At 42.8% G+C, this 21,836-nt stretch overlaps 1 protein-coding gene across 1 annotated transcript in view; it reads left to right on the top strand.

Annotated features, from left to right (window-relative positions):
- The window catches only part of PCYT1B (phosphate cytidylyltransferase 1B, choline), a 131,188-nt gene that overhangs the window by 703 nt on the left and 108,649 nt on the right, over positions 1-21,836 (top strand). The window lies entirely within an intron of this gene.

The raw sequence follows: 21,836 nt of genomic DNA, 5'->3' as shown, positions 1-21,836 counted from the left end.
CACAACATCCTGACATCCGTTTCTGAATTTCTCGTTGTGCAATTATCACAGAAGTGAGACCACCTCGTATGGTCTCGCCTTGTGGGGCATTGAGTGCCTAAGGGAATGTGCATTTTAGTGGAGTCCTATTAAATCAAATGAATTCTAGATGGCAAAAGCTTAGGTGGTCAGAGGAAATAGTAAGAAGGCTTTCAGGTGATGTGAAGGAGAGGTTAGGACCGGGGGAAGCTTCCTGGCAATGACATAATGTTCCTGCTTTACAGTAAAGGTGGTTTCACGCCACACCCTGACAGCAGTTTCTTGGGTCTCAAGACACCAGCTCTGCTCTTGCTTGTATCGGCACTCCTTCGAAAGCTCCCCATCCCCCTCAGAGCGAGCAGGGCTGGCTGGTTCAAGCACCCCATGCCTCAGAAAGTAGTCTAGGCCCACAGCCACTGGGCACCTGGGCAACACGGCTAGGAGAGCAATTCCTCTCTTCGATCCCTTCCCCATTGGCCCCAGTATTGTCTCAGATTTGGAAAAAGTGTACATGTTGGGGACTCATGAGTTTTACCAGCTCATTTTATTGTGTAAATGGGGGGATAAGGATGCATTTCAGTCCTTCATTTATTCTTTCTTCCACATCTCATTCCAAAAATAGATTTGACATGGTATTAAAACAACTAAAGAGATTCAGTTCTTGACTGGTACAGATATGGAAAGTTGAGATGATCTTTCTCTGTCCAGTCACGGAGAATTAAATCTGTGCAAATAATCACTCCGTATTCCCATCCCTTTTGTGAGTTGAAAAATAACCAAGGTCTTCTAATCTCATGGGTCTCCCAATAGCATCACTGAATATACTAACGGCTGCAGTTTTGGAGCGCCTGGCTCGCTCAGTTGGTGGAGCCTGCAACTCTTGGTTTCAGGGGTGTGAGTTCAAGCCCCAAATTGGGTGTAGAGATTACCTAAAAATAAAATCTTTAGGGGCACCTGCGTGGCCCAGTCAATTAAGGGTCTGACTCTTGATATCAGCTCTGGTCATGATCTCACAGTCATGACATCAAGCTCTATATTGGGTTCTGCGCTGAGCATGGAGCCTGCTTAAGATTCTCTCTCTCCTTCACTCTTGGCGCCTCCCTGCCCGATAAATAAATGAACTTAAAAAAATAAAATCTTAAAAAAAGAGCAGCTGCAATTTTTGGTCCTTAGTAGGTGGCACGCCCTGTGGTAAGTACGTTGGGTGTCTTATTTCATGTGATTACGTCCAGCAAAAGTGCCTGAGCTCCTGACTACTTCCCTATTCTGCTAATCTGTGCTTTACTTTCTTCACTTACATGGGCTGGGTTTATTTAGCCTCCTCGGGCAAGCATGAATTACTCTATTAATTATAACAATGACGAAGAAGTGATTGTGTTGACATTTTAATCAGCCTTTTGGGTTCTTGGTGTACTTTTCATACAAAAGCTGACCTCAACTTCTATAAATTTAACTTCCTGACTCCCACCTCTCTTGCTCACCATACACTGATACCCCCAAGCTAATAGTACTGCTTACCAACTGATAGTTGTAAACATTGTCATTAAATATTTTATCGGAACAATGAGGATAATTCTGAATTTAATAATATTTATGAGTTCTCTAGGAATGCGAACACCCTTTAAATGAGAGAGCCGGTTATTCATTTTGCACATATTTAACTTCGGTACTTGATCGGCACTTATTTGGAAATAGGAGAATGCCTGGATACATCTCGATTCCTCTTACTCCAAATCCCGTCAGGTCGACGTTATTTACATTCTCGTTTTCAAGTGAGAAACTTCGAGCTCACAGAAGTTAAGTAAATTGCCAAAGGTAGTAAGTGTACAGCTAAGATTCAGGATCTTGGAATACATTTTCACTTTTTCTAAATGTTTATTTTTGAAAGAGAGAGAGAGAGAGAGCTCGTGAGCTGGGGAGGGGCAGAGAGAGAGGGAGAGAGAGAATCTCAAGCGGGCGCCACACTATCAGCGTGGAGCCCAACTTGGAGCTCGAACTCACGAACCATGAGATTATGACCATAGTTGAAATCGAGACTCATTCAGGTGCCCCCGTTTTCACTTTTTCTTTAAGCCTGCACTGTCATTTAAGATAGCCACGAACCACATATGGCTGTTTAAATTTAAATTTTAGTTTAGGGGCACCTGTGTGGCTCAATCGGTTAAGCATCCAACTTTGTCTCAGGATATGATCTTGTGGTCTGTGAGTTCAAGCCCCCCCCCCGTCAGGCTCTGTGCTGACGGCTCAGAGCCTGGATCCTGCTTTGGAGTCTGTGTCTGCCTCTCTCTCTCTCTCTCTCTCTCTCTCTCTCTTTCTCTCCCTCTCAAAAATAAATAAACATTAAAACATTTTTTAATTTAAATTTTAGTTTAAATTAAATAAAATTTAAAATTTAGTTCCTCAGTGGCAGTAGCCACATTTCAAGTGCTCAGTAGCCACGTGTGGCTAGTGACTACCTCATGTGGATGGCTAGACAGCACAGATATAGAATATTACATCACTGCAGAAAGTTCTATTGGATAATACTGCTTTAAGTTGTAGTATCTCTTTTCGATATGTTGACACATGTCCTCAAAATATATTGCAGTACTGTTATAAGTAATATGGATTTAATATTTTACAGAAAAATTTCATTCATTGGAAGTCTCCTCATTTGCATAGCACCAAGTTAACTTTGATCTGCAAATTAATAATATAGATAAGAGTCAAGGAGACGTTAAACACACTTCAGAGGCCAAAGATTTTTAAGCACCATCAAATAACTCCAGAAGCACTCACTTAGATGCAAGCAATTGATATGATAATTACACATCATTTTTATTTATTCATTAAAACAGGATCCCCTAAGGTGCCCTGGTAGGAAATAATATGGTTAGCCTAGTGCTTTATAGCAAATCTTCTGCTATTTCTAAATTCTATGGAAAATCATTTTATACTACTGACTTACCTTCCTCTCTTCCTTTGGGTCATTAAGTAAATTGGTAGCATAAAATACTATCACAGTGAAATTTTTATTAGCTCAAGATCTAATTCTATTTTTTTTAAATTTTTTTTTCAACGTTTATTTATTTTTGGGACAGAGAGAGACAGAGCATGAACGGGGGAGGGGCAGAGACAGAGGGAGACACAGAATCGGAAACAGGCTCCAGGCTCTGAGCCATCAGCCCAGAGCCCGACGCGGGGCTCGAACTCACGGACCGCGAGATCGTGACCTGGCTGAAGTCGGACGCTTTACCGACTGCGCCACCCAGGCGCCCCAACTCAAGATCTAATTCTAAAACCCTCCCTTCTTCCACTCTATCCCAGGATACCCTGGAAGGAGTGTCCCTGGGGGCCCCTCATAGACCCTGGAACATAGGAGGGGTTTGATAAATATCTGTTGATTGACAGAGACAGTTCTTTCAAGATGCCACTTATAAGAGTGGACTCCGATTTTCTACATAGAATTCATGGATCAAAATGAAAACTGTCTTCCATTTCTTCTTTTCCCTTTACCAATCTTTGCTGCAAAGTCTTCATTGTGAGATAAGGGGTTCCTATTTCTGAGAAAAAAGATGCCTTGCAGGCATTCAGGTCTGAGGGTGGGAGTGAGCAGTGTGATCCTATGTGAAAATTTGGAACCAAATCTGTGAGCTTCTTCAGAAAAGAGAGCTGCCTTCCCAAGGCACCAGCCATCATTTGGGCCCATCAGTTCTTTTTTTTTTTAATGTTTATTTACTTTTTGAGAGAGTGGATGCGAGTGAGCCCGCAGAATGGGGGAAGGGTAGAGAGAGAGAGGGAGAGAGAGAATCCCAAGCAGGCTCCACGCTGATAAGGCAGAGCCCTCACTTGGGGCTTGAACTCACAAACCTATGAGATCATGACCTAAGCCAAAACCAAGAGTCAGACACTCAACCGACTAAATCACCCAGGCACCCCAGGCACCATCAGTTCTTAAGTAGTATGTTGAGGGGTGCCTGGATGGCCCAGTTGGTTAAGTGTTCAACTTCAGCTCAGGTCATGATCTCACGGTTCGTGGGTCCAAGCCTTGTGTCGGGCTGTGAGCTGAAAGCTTGAGCCTGCTTCAGAGTCTGTGTCTCCCTCTCTCCCTCTGTCCTTCCCCTGCTTGTGCTATCTCTCTCTCAAAAATAAATAAATAAAGATTAAACAAGACCAGTATGTTGAACACATTTGCCAGGTACTGTGCTGGCTCTAAGTAACAGGATAGAAGAAGAGAATTTTGAGTTATTTAGAGAAGAATGACCCTTGAATTTCTAAATCTTTAGTGGTTTCTTGCAAGCTTGCTTGAAGTGGTCATTCCAAACATGGAAAAAACTCAATTCCTCAGTTTAGCAGTTAGCTTCAAAGAATATGATTTGTCACTTCCTTGTCTTCTGTACGAAAAATTTCTAGTGTAAGCCATAAGCAAAGAAAGAGAAAATCATTGAAACAATATAAATGCATTTGGAATAGTCTTTATTTGGAGGGAATGAAACAATTTGGAACAGTCCAAATTCATGAAGTTTAGATATCTGAGCATCTTTTTTTTTAATTTTTTTTTAACGTTTATTTATTTTTGGGACAGAGAGAGACAGAGCATGAATGGGGGAGGGGCAGAGAGAGAGGGAGACACAGAATCAGAAGCAGGCTCCAGGCTCCGAGCCACCAGCCCAGAGCCCGGCGTGGGGCTCGAAGTCATGGACCACGAGATCGTGACCTGAGCCGAAGTCGGACGCTCAACCAACTGAGCCACCCAGGCGCCCCTAAAGCCACTTAGGGCAAATAGATATTACATTTTTACTTTTTGTTCCGTAACACAATTAGGGCTTTTTTCCTCTCATCCATCTGCAATTCCTCCGCCTGAATCCTAGTATTACAGGAGCGGCATGTATTTGTACAACCTGCAACTAACTCACTGCAGTCTTTGTCTCCTTTGGAGACTACATGGTAGACCTATCCAAGGGTCACACGCCATGCTGACCCAGTTAACAGATGTATAATCACTGCCATCGGCTGCTCTGCTGATAGCTCTCACTCTGAAAATTGACAGGTAGTGCACATGCTGTATGTCTGTTGCAATTGAATCTGGGTTTCTAGAAGACACTAATCTCTCTTGCTAAACTATGGCTCCCCATCCACCGTGGTCCACTAAGGCAAGCCTTGACTAGTATGCATTTTGGAAATCTTACCAGCTCACCCAAATGGCTCAATTAGCACACGAAAAGATGTGGAGTAAGAGGTGAAACCTGTGTCTGTTGAAACCTGGGGTTCTTCTGGTCTTCCCAGTACTGGAAACTATGGGAAGAAAAGGAATCTTATTGGTTTCTCTTATTTTTGTCCTTTATTCTCAGGGAGTTGGGACCAGCTCTCAAATACCATGGAGCAAAGGATATACAAGAACTGGCATAAAATTAATCTTGCCCTTGGGGAGCCTGGGTGGCTCAATTGGTTAAGCATCCGGCTTCTGCTCAGGTCATGATCTTGCAGTCCATGGGTTCGAGTCCCACGTCAGGCTCTGTGCTGACAGCTCAGAGCATGGAGCCTGGTTCAGATTCTGTGTCTCCCTCTCTTTCTGACCCTCCCCCGTCCATGCTCTGTCTCTCTCTGTCTCAAAAATAAATAAATGTTAAAAAAATTTTTTTAAATGAATCTTGCCCCATTCTTGCAGTGAGGACTTATAATGTGAAAAACATACTCTTTATTTCAATCTTGCCCCAGGCATTAGAGCATTTTATTTTTTTATTTTAGTATTTTTATTTTTTGAAGTAATCGCTGTGCCCAACATGGGGCCTGAACTCATAACCTTGAGATCAAGAGTCACATGTTCTACTGACTGAGCCAGTCAGGTGCCCCTATTAGAGCATTATAAAATTCTCTTGGGCTTTTCATGAACTAGAAATTTTTTCTTTCTCTCCCTCTATCTCACATATACACACACACGCACACACACGTGCACACACAGATACACACATGGAAAGAAAAAAGAAAGGAAAAAAATGGAAAGTGTGGCCCAGGACAAAAAGAAAAATAATATCTGTTTCAAATGTGTCTTCTTCAGTTCCATTAAGTCATAGAAAAAAGTAAGAGGAATTTAAATGATAATTCTTTTAAAAGCGAAGATGGTAAGATTAGATTTTTAACAGTACCATCATATTTACTAAAAAACAAACAAAAAATCTTTCAGAGTTTGCCCTACCTATATATTCCTGCTCTATACATTCTTTGAGAGTGTAGACTATCACATCTTGGATGCATGGCTCCTGATGTACTGTAGATGCTCAGTAAGTGTTTGTTGAATCAATGAAAGGAATTTAAATCCCTGTTTATTCTCTATCCTCCTTGCCCAGGGAGAATCCTGTGTTTGTTCATCTAAGGTCAACTCTAGGTTGTCCCGGAGAATGAATGAATTTCAACCCAGTCTATAAGGCATGCATCATTGTTGGGTAGACCCACTTCAACTTGACTCCAGCATCTAAATTGAATGACTTGATCATTAACACCAGCCACAAAGATGGAGTAATCACTATTTACAGGACTTTCCACCCCAAACCCTGCCAGACTCCTAGGTTTGCTGGAGGTTTGTGATATCTCAAGGCAAGGTGGGATCTGCTCAGAGACACCAGAGGTGGCTGACTCTCTCTCTACAGTTTTTCCTTGGCTTCCCCTGAGATGTGCACAGCAGGCTCAGCCTCCAGGAGACATGGGTCAGGCTTGTACACAAATCTGTCCCATAAATTCCTTGCCATGTGGCTACTACACCTTCCCTGAAGAGGGCAATTGAAGGAAGCTTGTAAGTATCACACAAGGAATTCAGCACACAAATGGAGAATTAATAAAAGAGTTTTGTAGGGTTTTCTCCATTCTACAAGGTAGGAGAGTAGCACAGTAGAAGTCTTCTTACCATATACAATGGGGACCGATAGGTTGGTTAATTGAAAAATAAAATGTCTCTGATAAAGACTTGTTTAAAAAAATGATAAATATATGCATTAAATATTTTTTAATTTAAAATAATATATTATTACTTTGCCAATCCTTTAATTGGACCACCGATTAGAACTCTGTGTCGTCTTTTCTTTATTGAGCATCACATAGGCAATGTCTATGATTTCCATTTTGGGTTTATTCTAAATGAAGTGAAACTTAAGATATTTTTAAAAAATGGAATATAATTCAATACTCCTAATTCTATACCATACCTAATTCAGTAGTAGTTTTTTAAAAGCCACATGACTGCTTCTTGTCTTTTGAAAACAATTTAGTCTTAAAAATACTTTTTGCATCATTTTTATCAGTTTCCATAACATTTAATTAAATTGCATCATTTCCGTCACAGTGGCCATAAACAGGGTGGAGGAAAGTTCAGTTAACTCTTGTAAAATGTAAACTCAACTTTTCAGAGCTAATCTACCCAGGCATTCTCAAGAGGAGCTTACTACCACACAGAAGCATTCAGAGTACTCTTAGGGTCCGTAGGGAAAATGGAGGGCACTGGTTAATTCTGCAGGTTGGTTAACCTGGAGGTTGATTTAAGGGAATCACTACTGTTCCTCTCTGGCCATAAAATGTTAAAAATAATAGTAATCACAGCAGGAAGGAAATCTTGTGTTTGTCTTCCATGCTTCAGGTATACTGCATTATTTAATGAGCACCTCCTTTGTGACTGGCACTCAGGAGATTCAAAGAGACGTTCTTTTCAAGATATAAGCCATTAAATTGTTAAAAAACTCACTAAAAGCCAATTCGTTGTTTTTTAGTATATTCACAGGGTTACGCAAACTGCGACACATTTTACTTTTAGAGGACTTTCATCACCACCTCCAAAAACTGCACTCAGTAGCAGTCAGTCCCTCCCCAGTCCCCCCAATAGCCCCAGTACTAGAAAACCACTCATCGATTTCTCTTACGTGGATTTGCCTTTTCTAGACATTTTACAGAGGTGGAATCATACAACATGTCGTCTTTTGTGTCTGGCTTCTTTCAGTGAGTTTATCTTTTCAAGGTCCATTCATGTTGTATCATGGATCTGTGCTTCATCCTTTTTTATGGCCAAATAATATTCCATTGTATGGATAAACCACTATTTGTTTCTCCATTCATCAGGCAGTGGACATTTGGGTTGCTTGCACTTCTTGGTTATTGTGAATAATGCTATGACATTTGTGTACAAGATTTTCGTGAACACATGTTTTCAATACTCTCGGGTAAATACCTAGGCGTGGAATTGGTAGGTCAAATGGTAACTCTATTTTTAACTTTTTGAGGAACTGCCAATTACATTCCACCAGCAGTGTATGAGGGTTCCGATTTCTCCACATCCTCACCAACTCTTGTTATTTTCCATTTTCAATATTTTAGCCATCCTAGTGGGTGTGAGGTGGTGTCCCATTGTGGTTTTGGTTTGCATGTCCCTAATGGCTAAAGAGGTTGTGCATTGTTCACATATCTATTGGCCATTTGTGTATCTTCTTTGGAGAAACGTCTTTTCAAATCCTTTGCCCATTTTGAATTGTGTTATTTCTTGCAAAGATCCATCTTTGCCTTAAAGCAAGGTTTCTCAGCTTTGGCATTATTGACAATTTGGGTTGGTTAATTCTTCGCTATGGGGGGTTTTCTTGTGCGTTGTAGCATGTTTACAGCGTCCTTAGTCTTTACCCACCAGATGTCAGTAGCACCCCCCAAGTTGTAACAATCAAAACTTTGTCCAGGGGCACCTGGCTGGCTCACTCAGCGGAGCATGCAACTCTTGATCTCAGGGTTGTAATTTCGAGCGCCACGTTAGGTGTAGAGATTACTTAAGAATAAAATCTTAGTGGCATCTGGATGGTTCAGTCATTTAAGCATCTGACTCTCGATTTCGGCTCAGGTCGTGATCTCACAGTCGTGCGATGGAGCCCTGCATTGGCTCTGGACATGGAGCCTGCTTAGGATTCTCTCCCTTTTCCTCTGCACCCCCCCCCCCCCCCAACAAATAAATAAATAAATAAAATCTTAAAAACAACAACAACTGTGTCCAGACACTACAAAATCACCCTTGGGGAGCGGGATACAAATTATCCCTAAGTAAAGGACCGCTGCTCTAAAAGGTCCTCCTGTGCAGCTAAGAAACACTCACGTAGAAACGTAACTGAGCTTTAGGGGAGTGCTGGAGGCAGAAGCCCGTGGGAGGGTTGAGGATGATGTAAGAAAGTGGATGGATCCTGGAGGTACGAACTGATCTTCCCAAGCCTGGTTGATGGGTTAATTAACAAGAGGAGAGACAGATGTCAAGGTTACAAGTGAGAATTAGGTAACATCATGAGATAAATAATGATTCAATATAATCACACCAAAGGAGTCGTAAGTTTGTATACAAAAGTATCAAAAGTGTGGTACATCTAGATTATGGGGTTTATGAGGTGAATTTACTCTGAGCTGGTCTCTGGAAAGAGTGTCATCCCCTGATGCTCCTAGGCGTGAAGCATAAGTACCTGTTAAGTGGCCTTTCCCTGTTAGCCCTTGGCTTCATTTCTCCTGTTAGTCTCGTCTGGGGCGGGGGCGGGGGGGATGTGTGCACATCTGTCTCAGACCCAGTGCTGGGTTTCAAGGAATAGTAGCCGCTGAGCTAGCTTTTTCAGTAGGGCAAATGCAAAAGTCTATCTAATAGAACCCACAGAAAGCTGAAAAGCAAGGAAAGGAACAGGAGCAGCTTGACAAGGCCTCGGAAAGGCTCATTTGCAGACATATTTACTCTAATCCCCTGATCTACTCAGTTGGCATCTCTTAGTTCTAATTTCTGAAAGAGGGAATCTGAAGATCTGAGGAACCACTGAATAGCCCAAGGCTTGGTTTCTTCATCAGGTGTCCCAACCCAATTCCCTGGGCTGGGGCTGGGGGCTGGGGGCTGTATTCATAGAAGGGGTGGAGTGAGTTGAGGGCCAGATAGAGTAAAAGGAACTACCTCATAGATGCTTAAGCATTTCTACCACCTGTACAGATTCCCCACCCCACTGTTTATCTTCTCAAACGTGTTTGCCCCATTGCCGCGTGACACACATGACACGTCTCACAGGAATAGCCTTGCTATTGTTTGCCAGTAGAATACGGTTACCACCATTTACCTATGGCCCTGTGGTCTTGAGGTCAAGTATCTTTATTTTTTTATTTAAAAAATTTTTTTAACATTTATTCATTTTTGAAAGGCAGAGAGAGCACAAACGGGGGAGGGGCAGAGAGAGAGGGAGACACAGAAACAGAAGCAGGCTCCAGGCTCTGAGCTACCAGCACAGAGCCTGATGCGGGGCTTGAACTCATGGACCTTGAGATCATGACCTGAGCCAAAGTTGGCCACTTAATCGACTGAGCCACCCAGGCGCCCCTCTTTATTTTTTTTTAAAGTCATCGCTGTACCCAGTATGGGGCTTGAACTCACAACCCTGAGATCAAGGGTCACGCGCTCTACCACCTGAGCCAGCCAGGCACCCCAGGCATCTTGCCTTTAAAAGGTGGATGTGGGATGGGGGGCAAATTATCCATAATGTTTTCTATTGAATAACGACATTGTAGGCGGGTGTCATTGAAACTAAGGTGAACTATTTTAACACGAAAAATATATCTGTTGGGGAGCGCTGTCTGCATCCCCTTCATCCCAATCCTCCCCCTTTGGCGTCACAGTTGGGAATAAAGACTACTAGGCTGTTGAGAGACCGTACCTCCTTCCCACTGGTTAATAAAGTGATGCCCTGCCTTCACAGCCTATTAATTAAGAAGGTAATCAGTGCATGCTTCAAGTTTGCTATTTGAAACTCAAAGGCAATAAAATCAGAACACTACTCAGATTTTTTTCTCTTCAAGAAATGAATAACAAATTAGGGCCACAGAGCTAGAGTAATCACATTTTGAATGATTTCTCCTGAGCATGTCTTTAATAACCTGTATGTGTGGATAAGAAGAACAAAGAAAGGTAAAGTTAATTATCTAGGAAAAGCTTCATCAAGGAGCTTTGGTCACGTTAGCCCAGGGTTTCTCAACCTTGGTATTGATGATATTGGGGGCCAGACAATTCCTCGTTGTGGGGAGCAATCCTGTGCATATAGTGGGTCGTTCAGCAACATCGCTGGTCTCCAGCCAGTACCCCTGGTCTCTACAGTATAGCCTAGTAGCACCGCCCCACCCAAGTCTTGACAACCAAAAATGTTTCCAGACATGGTGACATGTCCTCTGTGGGGCAAAATCATCCTGGATTGAGAACTAATGAATTAATCATATACGTTCTTCTTACTCCCCATTCCTCTGGGGTCCCTCTAGGGTTTGTTGTTGTTGGTTTTTTTTTTTAATTTTTAACTTTACAGAAGGAGAGAGAGGGGGTGGAGGAGAAGGGCAGAGGAAGAGAGAGGATCCCAAGCAGGCTGCACACTCAGCGCAGAGCCCGACTCAGGGGTCAATCTCACAACCCCAAGATCACCACCTGAACGGAAATCAAGAGTCAGATGCACAACCAAGTGAGCGACTCAGCCTCCGAGTTGGTTGTTTTAAACCCTTAGAACCAAATGTTTTATACCAGCGCCATCTACACTTTTCCAGGGAATGGTTTGAAAAGAAATTGGCTGGATCAAAATTACTCGTCAAAGTGACAAGAAGAGCTCTTTCCATTTCTGAATTGAAGAGTAGCAAACAAAAAGAACAAAGGATGGAGGTCTGAGAAAGGTATATATGTAAAACACTCAGCTAAACACTTATATTTAATCCCTATGAAACCCTCAGGGGCATAATTAGTCTTATTTTATTGGTGAGGAAACTGAGGTTTAGAGAAGTTACATAATTTGCTCAAGAACGCAGTTTGTAATTTGGTAGTGGAACTACAAGCCAGATGGCAAATTTGTTCCCATCTGCAGATTGCCTCAGTACATGCACTTAAAGTGTTAGACATCTCATAAAGCAAGGTGACCGATTTTTATCTTTTTAAAAAGAAATACAGCTTTTGGGGTGCCTGGCTGCCTCAGTCAGTAGAGCATGTGACTCTAGATCTCAGGGCTGTGAGTTCCAACCCCACACTGGGCATGAAGTCTACTTTTAAAAAAAGTAAAAAAATTGTAAATACAGCTTGTATTATCAATAGTTTTTAACATATGCAGAAGTAGACAAAACAGTATCTCCCCATTTGTGCTGTTCATGTACTTGTCGTGCAGCTTCAGTAACAATCAGCCCACTACTAATATTGTTTCATGCAGAGCTTCTCAACCTTGGCATTGACATTCTGGGCAGATCGTTGTACACACACCAGACAAGGCGAAACTAAAGCTGAGTTCTGACTGACTTGACTGGTAAAAGTACATTGAGTCGCTTTGGGATTCAGACAGTTTATTACTTACTTAGTGAAAGATATGTACCATCGGTGCCAGCTTCCTGTGGTCCTTGTCCCCTACGCCAAGGACAGCAGGGCAACAAAAGAGGCCAGATGACCTCTAGACTCCTGCTGCTGAGGAGCCCATTGTAGATGGCAACTAACCGGTTTTCTACTCCGCAGGGCTGATGTGGAGGGGAACAGGGCCAGAAGCCCCATATCTCAGCAGAACTCAAGAGGCAGTTAGGAACTGCTTCCTGGGGGTCTCTCAGCGGGAGATAGGGACAAGTAGGAGGTGGCCTCCTAGCAGCTCCTAACAGGCTTCCCACCTCTCACGGTCTGCCTCTGCCGACTGACGGACACTCAGATGAGCCGCAGTTCAAGTCTTTGCCAGCGCTAGCCATGTGGACACATTCAATGTTGTCAGGCAGGGTGTCAGCGCAGACCCATTCCCCCATGTTGGAGGGCTGTTTCTGTGCATTGTAGGATGTTTAGCACTAAATGCCTGGAGCATCACCCGCACCCCACCCCCCAACACACACACACGTGGTCAAGAAAAATATCTCCAGACATCACTAAATGTACGCTGGGGGGACAAAGTTGCAGCCAGTTGAGAAGCTGTCATCTAGAGCCCTATCCACTCCCCACACCCACACAATATAATTCATCTGCAAATACTTCAGTGCATATTTCTAAAATAAAGTTTAAAAAGAACATAAACATGGGGCACCTGTGTGGCTCAGTCGGTTGGGCATCCAGCTTTGGCTCAGGTCATGATCCCATGGTCTGTGGGTTTGAGCCCCGCATCGGGCTCTGTGCTGATGGCTCAGAGACTGGACCCTGCTTCGGATTCTGTGTCTCCTTCTCTCTGTCCCCTCTCTCCACTCGGACTCTGTCTCTCTGTCTCAAAAAAGTAAATAAACATTAAAAAAAAAATTAAAAACCCATAAACATGATATCAGTATCCTACCTGAAACATTTACTAATAATCCTACTACAGCATCCAGAAACTGTCCAAATTTCTCATTGTCTCATGCATGTTGTAATTTTTTTTACAGTGTTTTGAATTGCGATCCTAGTAATACGGGGTTTACATTGCAATTGATGGCTGTGTCTTTTAGATCTTGTTTAATCCTTAGGTTTCTTGCAATTTTTTGGTTGCAGCAACTAAGTTTGTCCTATAGAGCTTCCTACAATCTGGATTTTGCTGATTGCATCCCTGTGGTGTTAATGTACTCCTTTATCCCTTCTTTATTTCCCATAAATTGGTCTTGGATCAAGAGGTGTGATCAAAACCAGGTTCTATTTACTTGGGAAACTACTTGATAGGTGGTGCGTGTGTCTCTCTCTGGAGTGTATGACATTGGCGGTTGTCTGTCTTTTTGTCATGCTGGCAGTTGTTGATGCCCCATGCCTAGATCCGCTCATTCACGAGGGGTTTGAAAACAGGGAGAGTCTAATGCGTTACCTTCTTCATTACCTCCATACTTTCATTACTCATTCTAAGACGATCTGCTTCTCCTTACTACTTGGTCACTCAGAAGTATGTTTGTATAGAAAAGGTAAGATAAATGCCTGATTCTTTCCCTCTGGCTTCCAGTTTTCAAAATAATGCCTGTGACCCCTTGCAGCTGCCGATGCAGACAACTGACGTCTTTGGTTTGTTTGGGACTCTGTTCTATAGTGTTATGAACTGGTGGATTTAAACACAGTTGATGGATTTCAATACATTGCAGTTCTCATCCTTAACGATGCTTCAACTTTTCATCTTAGGCAGACAAGAGTGTTTCCAAGTTGACTCCTGAGTCCTTTGGACAATTTCTGTCGTTTTTGAAGACGGGATGGTAAAACGCATACACTCACATCTGTATTTTTATCTTCAGTTTTGCTCTACAACAGTGTTGCTCAAAGTCAAGTCAAGTTGAGGGCCTACCCTGGCCTACTGATTAGAATCTCTGGGAATGCAGCCTGGGAAAGCAGCTTAACAAACTCTCTGGGTGATTCTTATGCACATTAAAGTATGAGAACCTCTGCTCTAGAGAACTGACCTTAGAGCCTTGGGGTCACCTTTGTCACTTAAGATTTCTCGCCCTTCAGGAATTTCTTGGATGTCAACAGAGGGCACAATCAATCATCCTTGAGGGTTATTTCCTACATTTTTGAAATAACCTAAAGCCAATTGATAGTTTGATAGGTGAATAGTAATCCTGGAAATCTGGTTAATACCACTTTGGATAAAACAAATACTGATTTGGTTATATAAAAACTCTTTGTCTTTTTAAGATTTTAAATAATCTCTGTACCCAACATGGGGCTTGAACTCACAATCCTGAGATCAAGAGTTGCATGCTCTACAGCCCCCAAAACTGATTTTCAGAAGTGGCGTTATAAAATTTCCGTGATGCAAATTCCGGAAGATTTATTCCAAAAACGTTCTGAGCAAGGGTAGTATTTTACATGCTAGGGACTGCCATGGTTTAATGCTGATGGTTTTCTTTCTTTTGAATTCCTACACTTGAATGGTGTGGTGAGGTTCTCCAGGCTACTTTGAGGAAATAAAGGACTATCTTTCTTTCAAAGTGTGCTTATCTCATTCTTGCTTACTTACTTACCGAAGAGTATTTCTTCTGGTAGCCAGAGTGGGCTTCAGTGGAAGCACATTGACTGTCTACACTTACTGTCAAGTGCCATTAGGGAGTCATTCCACAGAGCCCCTCCCCTGGCACTGAAGTAGAGTAGGTGTTTCAAACGATCGCTTTTGGACACAGTGAAGGTTTTTACGTGGCCGCCTTCTTGGGATACGTACATTAATAGGGTTTATTGTTTTCGATGCAAACAAAGCAGACATTCTTGGCAAAAAGTGAGTCCAATAGTTGAGCATCAAAACCTATGTCTTAATAAAGTCTCTCATCATCTCTGCTTCACTTCATCTCTGTGGCTCTAAACCTTTTTTGTTGTTGTTCTGCATTTTTAAAGTCTGTTTTTTTAATGTTCATTTATTTTTGAGAGAGACAGAGAGAGCACAAGCAGGGGATGGGGAGAGAGAGAAAGAGAGGGAGACACAGAATCTGAGGCAGGCTTCAGGCTCCGTCTGAGCTGTGAGCTGTCAGCACAGAGCCCGATGTGGGGCTCGAACCCGCAAACCACAAGGTCATGACCTGAGGCCCAAGTCGGACACTTAACCGACAGAGCCACCCAGGCACCCCCATTCTGTATTTTTAAAAGTCCTGATGCTGCAACCCACGCCTGTGAGGCCAGAATCTCCCGGGTGTGGGGACCAGGTTTCTATAGTTTTGAAAGCTCCCCAGCTGATTGTCATGTGCAACTGAGGCTGAGAACTTTGCGAAGTAAATCAGAGAGGATGAGAAACTTGATTAACACATGAAATGAGGCTCCTAAAGTGTCAGGCTCTCTTTTTCAAGAATAAGACAGCGGAGACGGGGCGCGCCTGGGTGGCTCAGTCGATTAAGCATTCGACTTTGCCTCGGGTCATGATCTCATGGATTTTTGAGTTCGAGTCCCGCATAGGGCTCTCTGCCATTGATGCAGAGCCCACTTTGGATCCTCTGTCTCTCTCTCTCTCTCAAAAATAAATATTTAAAAAAAGAATAAGATAGTGAGTATACTTGTAGGCTGTTGGAAAGATTATTTCTCACTGCCACCACCTGATACTATTCAGACATTTACATTTCACCCACGGAGAAGATAACCTGGCGGGCGCACTTCTGTTTGTATTATGGAGGAAGAACCCGCCGGATGCTACTTTGGGGAAGATTTATTAGAGCATGTGGAGACATCATCGTGAATGAGTGTTTCCTGATGGCATCCTCCACTGGCACCTGCTGAATGAGTCAAATATGAGATTCACAGGGGCTTAAAAGGTTTTATCTGGTTAGGTTGTATCGTTCAATGTCAAACTAAGTGAAAAGCTTTCAACATGAAGGCTAGCCAAGGAGAGCAAATTGAGCAGAGCGCGGGAAATGTTGAGCTACAGCCACGGCCCACGATGAACACAGGCTTTGAAGTCCGACAGACCTGAGTTTGAAACTCAGCTCTGCCACTGACCAGCTCTGTGACCTTGGGAAAATTACTTAACCTCTCTATGCACTGACTCTTACCTGCAAACCTGGCACAGTGACTGTGCCTGACACAGAGCAGGGGTTTACAAATTACCATGTTTTAAAATTATAGGCAATGTACTGTTCAAATATCTGCACGTGAAATAGCCCGTCTGATTCATGCTCAGGAATGTGTGGTAGGCAGAATAATAGCCCCCCAAAGATGTCTACATTCTATTTCCCGGAACCTGGGAACCTGTAACTATGTCACTCGACATGGCAAAAGGGATTTCGCAGATGTGATTAAGTTAAAGATCTTGAGATGGCAGAGATTATCCTGGATTATCCGAATGCCTAATGGAATCGCAACGGTATTTTCAAGTGAAAGGGGCAGGCAAGAGAGTTAGAGAAGGTTGGCTATTGAAGCAGAGGCTGGACTGATGCAGTGCTGGCTTGGGAGATGGAAGGCACAGGGCTGTGAGCCAAGGAATGTGGGCAGCTCCAGAAGATGGAAGAGGCAAGGAAACAGATTTTTCCCCTAGAGCCTCCAGAAGAAATGCAGTCTTGCTGATACATGGATTTTAGCCTGCTGAGTTCCGTCAAGACTTCTGACCTCCAGAACTAAGATAAGACATTTGTGTTGTTTCAAGCTACGACGTTTGTAGTACATTGTTACAAACAGCAACAGGAAACTACTACAGAAGATAAAACCAAATCTCTCTTTTTTTTAAGATCTTATTTTTAAGTAATCTCTCCATCCAACGTAGGGCTCTAACTCACAACTCCAAGATCGAGTCCTACGCTCCACCGACTGAGCCAGGCAGGTGCCCCCAAACCAAATCTCTCTTTGAGCATTCAAAGATGCTGGGTGCAGATTTTGCAAGATGAAGAGTTCACTCTTGGGTCCGTGCCATTCAAAATCAGTATAAAGTGCAAGGATTGTAATAACGGTCTACCTGTGAATGAGTGCCCATCATCGTGGCACCAGGTGGCCTTGATCACTCACTTGCCAGTCAGGCACGTTTGGATCACGTTCACAAGGCCCCAGGCACAATCCTCAGGACACAGCAGTATTTGCTGCTGTACTGGGAAACCGCGTCTGGTGGCAATGCAAGAAGGAAGCAAACTGGTTTCAGCATATCAAGAGCCAAGAAAGACAACCCTTTAGGAGTATCAGAGGAAGTATAAATTTGGTCAAGACAATTTGATAATAGTATTGAAAACATACACAAAAAGCCTTGACAATGCAAGTAGCCTGACTCAGCAATTCTACTTGTCGCAAAATTTATGGAAAAACTGCATTAGTATGCACGTCCTTCACCTGCATACAAAAAAAAAAAATCCTTCCATGGTTGCCATAATTACTTCTAGAATAACACTTGGGGAGACTGACGGGCGTATGGTAGTAAGTCCACTTACACTCCGTAGGTAATTAAGACTGGCAGGTGTTTGTACTGACCACAGCTTGGTCTAGACTTGACCGTGTGTTAGATTAACCTTGGTGGTCCTTGAGCCACCTTTTCTACATTTGATCTTTTTCATGATACTCACCAAAATGGTGATTGTGACTAACACTTCCAATGCGAAGTCAGTGCCTGCCCTTGAACATTTATCATAAACTATCATCCAATTTTGTGGCTCAAATTAAAACTTTTCTATGTGTAATTGAGCCATTAAGTGGTGAAAATTACCTGTATTTTTACTTATCCACTGACATTCAGATAATATATTTGACATGCAAAAATTGTGAATCCAAATTGTGCTCATATTCAAGGGAGGAGTCTTTATTCATTTTTTTTCCTGTTGTGTCTGTTTCAGCCATATGTCTGGACCCAAACCCCATCACGAAGAGACCAAAATTTACACAATATTCTTGAGTATGATGGCGGCTGCATTTGGAGTTTTGATTAAACTGCACTACATGTGTGATTATTACTTGTAAACAGATGATTAGATATTAATTAGACAATAAGTGATTGTAAAGCACTTAGAAAGTAAAAGTGTTTATAAATACCACCAAGTAATAGCAACAATAATTGTTTACTGACTACACAGCTGCTAATGTCAATAAGAATGATTTATTCCAGCTAGGGCAACTTTAATTTATTAAAAAAAGCCCTGCTATCCTATCTGTTTTGCTATAGCAAAACAAAATGTACTTTATTTATAACTGATTTGATCACCAGCATTTAGATAAACACATCTCATATAGATAAAAACAAATTACCTCTTTTAGGACCTTCTCAAACACAGCCACAGCCACTATGGCATGGCGTCTTTGAATGCTAAGAAATGGAGCTCCTGACTGGTCATTTCTGACTTATGTCTCATGTTTATTTCTTTTAAATGTAAGATGTAAGATGACATCTCATTGGTGGCATTTTCATTCATGCAGGAGGTTAGTCATGTTGGGTCTGTGCAATTGTTCCCCAGCACCTTAAAGCAGTGCTTAAACTTGGGGTGCCTGGGTGTCTCAGTTGGTTGAGTGTCCGACTCTTGATTTCCACTCAGGTCATGATCCCAGGGTCATGGGATTGAGCCCGGCGTTGGGGTTAGCGTGGAACCTGCTTAGAATTCTCTCTCCCCATCAGCTGCTGGGTGGCTCAGTTGGTTAAGTGTCTGACTTTGGCTCAGGTCATGATCTCACGTTTCATGGGTTTGAGCCCCACATCTGGCTCTGTACTGACTTCTCGGAACTTTGAACCTGCCTTGATTCTGTGTCTCCCTCTCTCTCTGCCCCTCCTCCACTCACACACATGCGCTCTCTCTCTCTCTCAAAAAAAATAAATAAATAAACATTATAAAATTTTAAAACAGGATTCTCTCTCCCCATCTGCCCCTCTCCCCGACTCACACACTCTCTCTCTAAAATAAAAAATTTAAAAATTTAAAATTAAAAAAAAACAGTGCTTAGACTCAATAAATTTTGGTCAAACAAATGAGTGAAAGTTAATTCTTTTCTGATTATGACAGAAGCCCCAAAAGGAAGAAAGTCCCTGTTAAGGATAAAATAAAGCACCTTCATTCTATCTTCTTGATTTTGTTTTTCAAAAAGTAAGTTTTGAAGCTCTGACTACTTTTTATGTCTGACCATTATTTTTTTCCCCCTAATGGCCTTTATCGGCCTGGCTCTTGACCCACTGGTGAATCTGGCAATGCCTCTGTGTTTATTTTTCTGTTATAATTAAATGCAAGCACCTACAATGAGTCCAGGTCCATGGTTTTAGAGATAGGAAATGAAGTGAATGAATATAAGTGAAGAGTGCTTCATGTTACATGAATTCAATAGGAAAGCGGTGAAGGGGCTATTTTGGATGATGAAATATGCATGAGTCAGCTCAGCAGCATTGTTAACAAAGCAAATATAACTACATCAAAAAGGGAGACAGTGTAGTGTAGTGGAAAACAGAGTTGAACTTTGATTCAAGAGACCTGGATTCAGGTGATAGTTTGTCCCCCTTACTGTGTGACCCTACTCAAGTCACTTAACCTCTCTGATTCTGTTTGCTCATTTGAAAATTTTCAGTATGAAAACTTGTCTATCTCAGAGTGCTATTATGATATAATTTAATGTGGAAAAGCACCAAGTGAGGGGTGAAATGCTTTACAATGGAAAACATTTTTATTACCACAATTTTCCCGAGGTAGGTGAAAAGGATTTATATGTGGGTTTCATTACTTAGTATGGTTGAATTTTTTTCTCGACTGGGTCAGGTTTCAGGCCCAAACCATAAGCCACATGTGGAAAACTGAGTAAGGGGCTCCAAATAGAGCCATGAATGTAACAAAATTCCATAGAAGGTCATAATGGTTTCCAGGAAACACTAAATTCTGTCCACTTTATGTTGCTCTTTCAATCTCCTTTCTTTAATAAGCTCCTTGCTTGGTAGATCTGAGGCAATGAGAAAAAATGAATGAGAAAGAAAAAGGGAAGGTGGAAGAAACAGTGAAGTCACGACTGATGGTAAGGAGGAGGGATTTCAGAGGAAGGAGGTTTCTTTTTTTTTTTTAATTTTTTTGTTAATGTTTATTTTTTAAGGAGAGAGAGACACAGAGTGTGAGTGGGGGAGGGGCAGAGAGAGAGAGAGGGAGACACAAAATCCGAAGCAGGCTCCAGGCTCTGAGCCATCAGCACAGAGCCTGATGCGGGGCTTGAACCCACAAACCATGAGATCACGACCTGGGCCGAAGTCGGATGTTTGACTGAGCCACCCAGGCGCCCCTGGAAGGGGGTTTTACATACGGCACTCTTGATAAATAGTAGGAGCAGTATAATACATGGAGGGACATACAGACTGTAGCTAAATAATTTAAAATTACCACTACGGTTGAGCTAACATTTTTATACAATGGACATAAAATTTTCTAAAAGGAGGACTAAAGATTGGAAAATAAAAAAGGTAAAGAAAAGGCGTTTTGAAAGAAGAAGACTCTTAAGTGTAAGGCCTACTTCAAAAACACAGGCGAACAGACATTTCCATATGGTGTTATGGCTCATTTTTATCCATGTGAGTATATAAAAGACATTTTGCCATAAGAAACAGATATTAACTTTACAATGGGGCGCTGAAATAGTCTTAGTTGGAGATGTCCCGGGAGCAGATCTGAGACAAAGATTCAAGTTCCAGCAGTTTGTTTGGGAAGTGAGCCCAGGAAACAGCGGCAGCAGTGTGGGCAAGCAAGACGAGGGAATAAAGCCGGGCGATGGCGGGGAGCACTGTCAAGCCAGCCACACCATGGCAAGTGGAACTGAATCCCACTGGGGACCTCTGTCCACGGGGAGCACACGATTTGGAGTCATCCCACTTGAGGGCCGAGTCCACGGGGGTGTTTAGACTTTTGCTCCTGTCAGTCACTGCTTGAGAGCTCTTAGGGATTTGGGCTGTTAATTTCCCAGCCCCTCAGCTCTGCCTCCCCGGGGCTGCTGTTGGGGGGTCTCCCATGGCCAGAGCAAGCCCTCACACAGAGATGCAGTTGAGAGCAGGTGGCAGCGGGCCGGCCGTTGTCCACCACAGTGAGGCCTGGGGGGATCGGGCTCACACGGGCTCCTGCTCTAAAGAGATAATTTTAGTTCTTCCCTGCAGATCTTTGGGAATGGACTTTCAACAATATGATGTTGTTCAAGGGCATACCGCTTGTAGGAAGAATAATGTCATTTTGTAGGTCTCTTCTAAGCTGAAGTCTCTGCAGGCTGGTCTCCTCGTCTGCAGAGGGGGGCCCCTGTTGCTATCTGCTCAGCTGTTGTGGGACTTACAAGTAGCCCAGGATAAGTACCCAGCACAGTGCTAGGAATGTAAGAGGTACTCAATAAATGGGAGAGATAACGACGGCTGTGCACGTGAGCGGCAGCGCCGATGTGCCGAGCTCTCACCGAAGCCGTGCCCTGCTCGTGCAGGGTACAGGACTCAGGACCCCTGGCCCCAAATGCTCCCTGGAGATTTTCGGGACAGCCTGCCTCC

Source organism: Prionailurus bengalensis, chromosome X (genome assembly GCF_016509475.1).
Source record: "Prionailurus bengalensis isolate Pbe53 chromosome X, Fcat_Pben_1.1_paternal_pri, whole genome shotgun sequence".
NCBI classification, from domain to species: Eukaryota; Metazoa; Chordata; class Mammalia; order Carnivora; family Felidae; genus Prionailurus; species Prionailurus bengalensis.
This window is presented reverse-complemented; position numbering and strand designations above follow the sequence as displayed.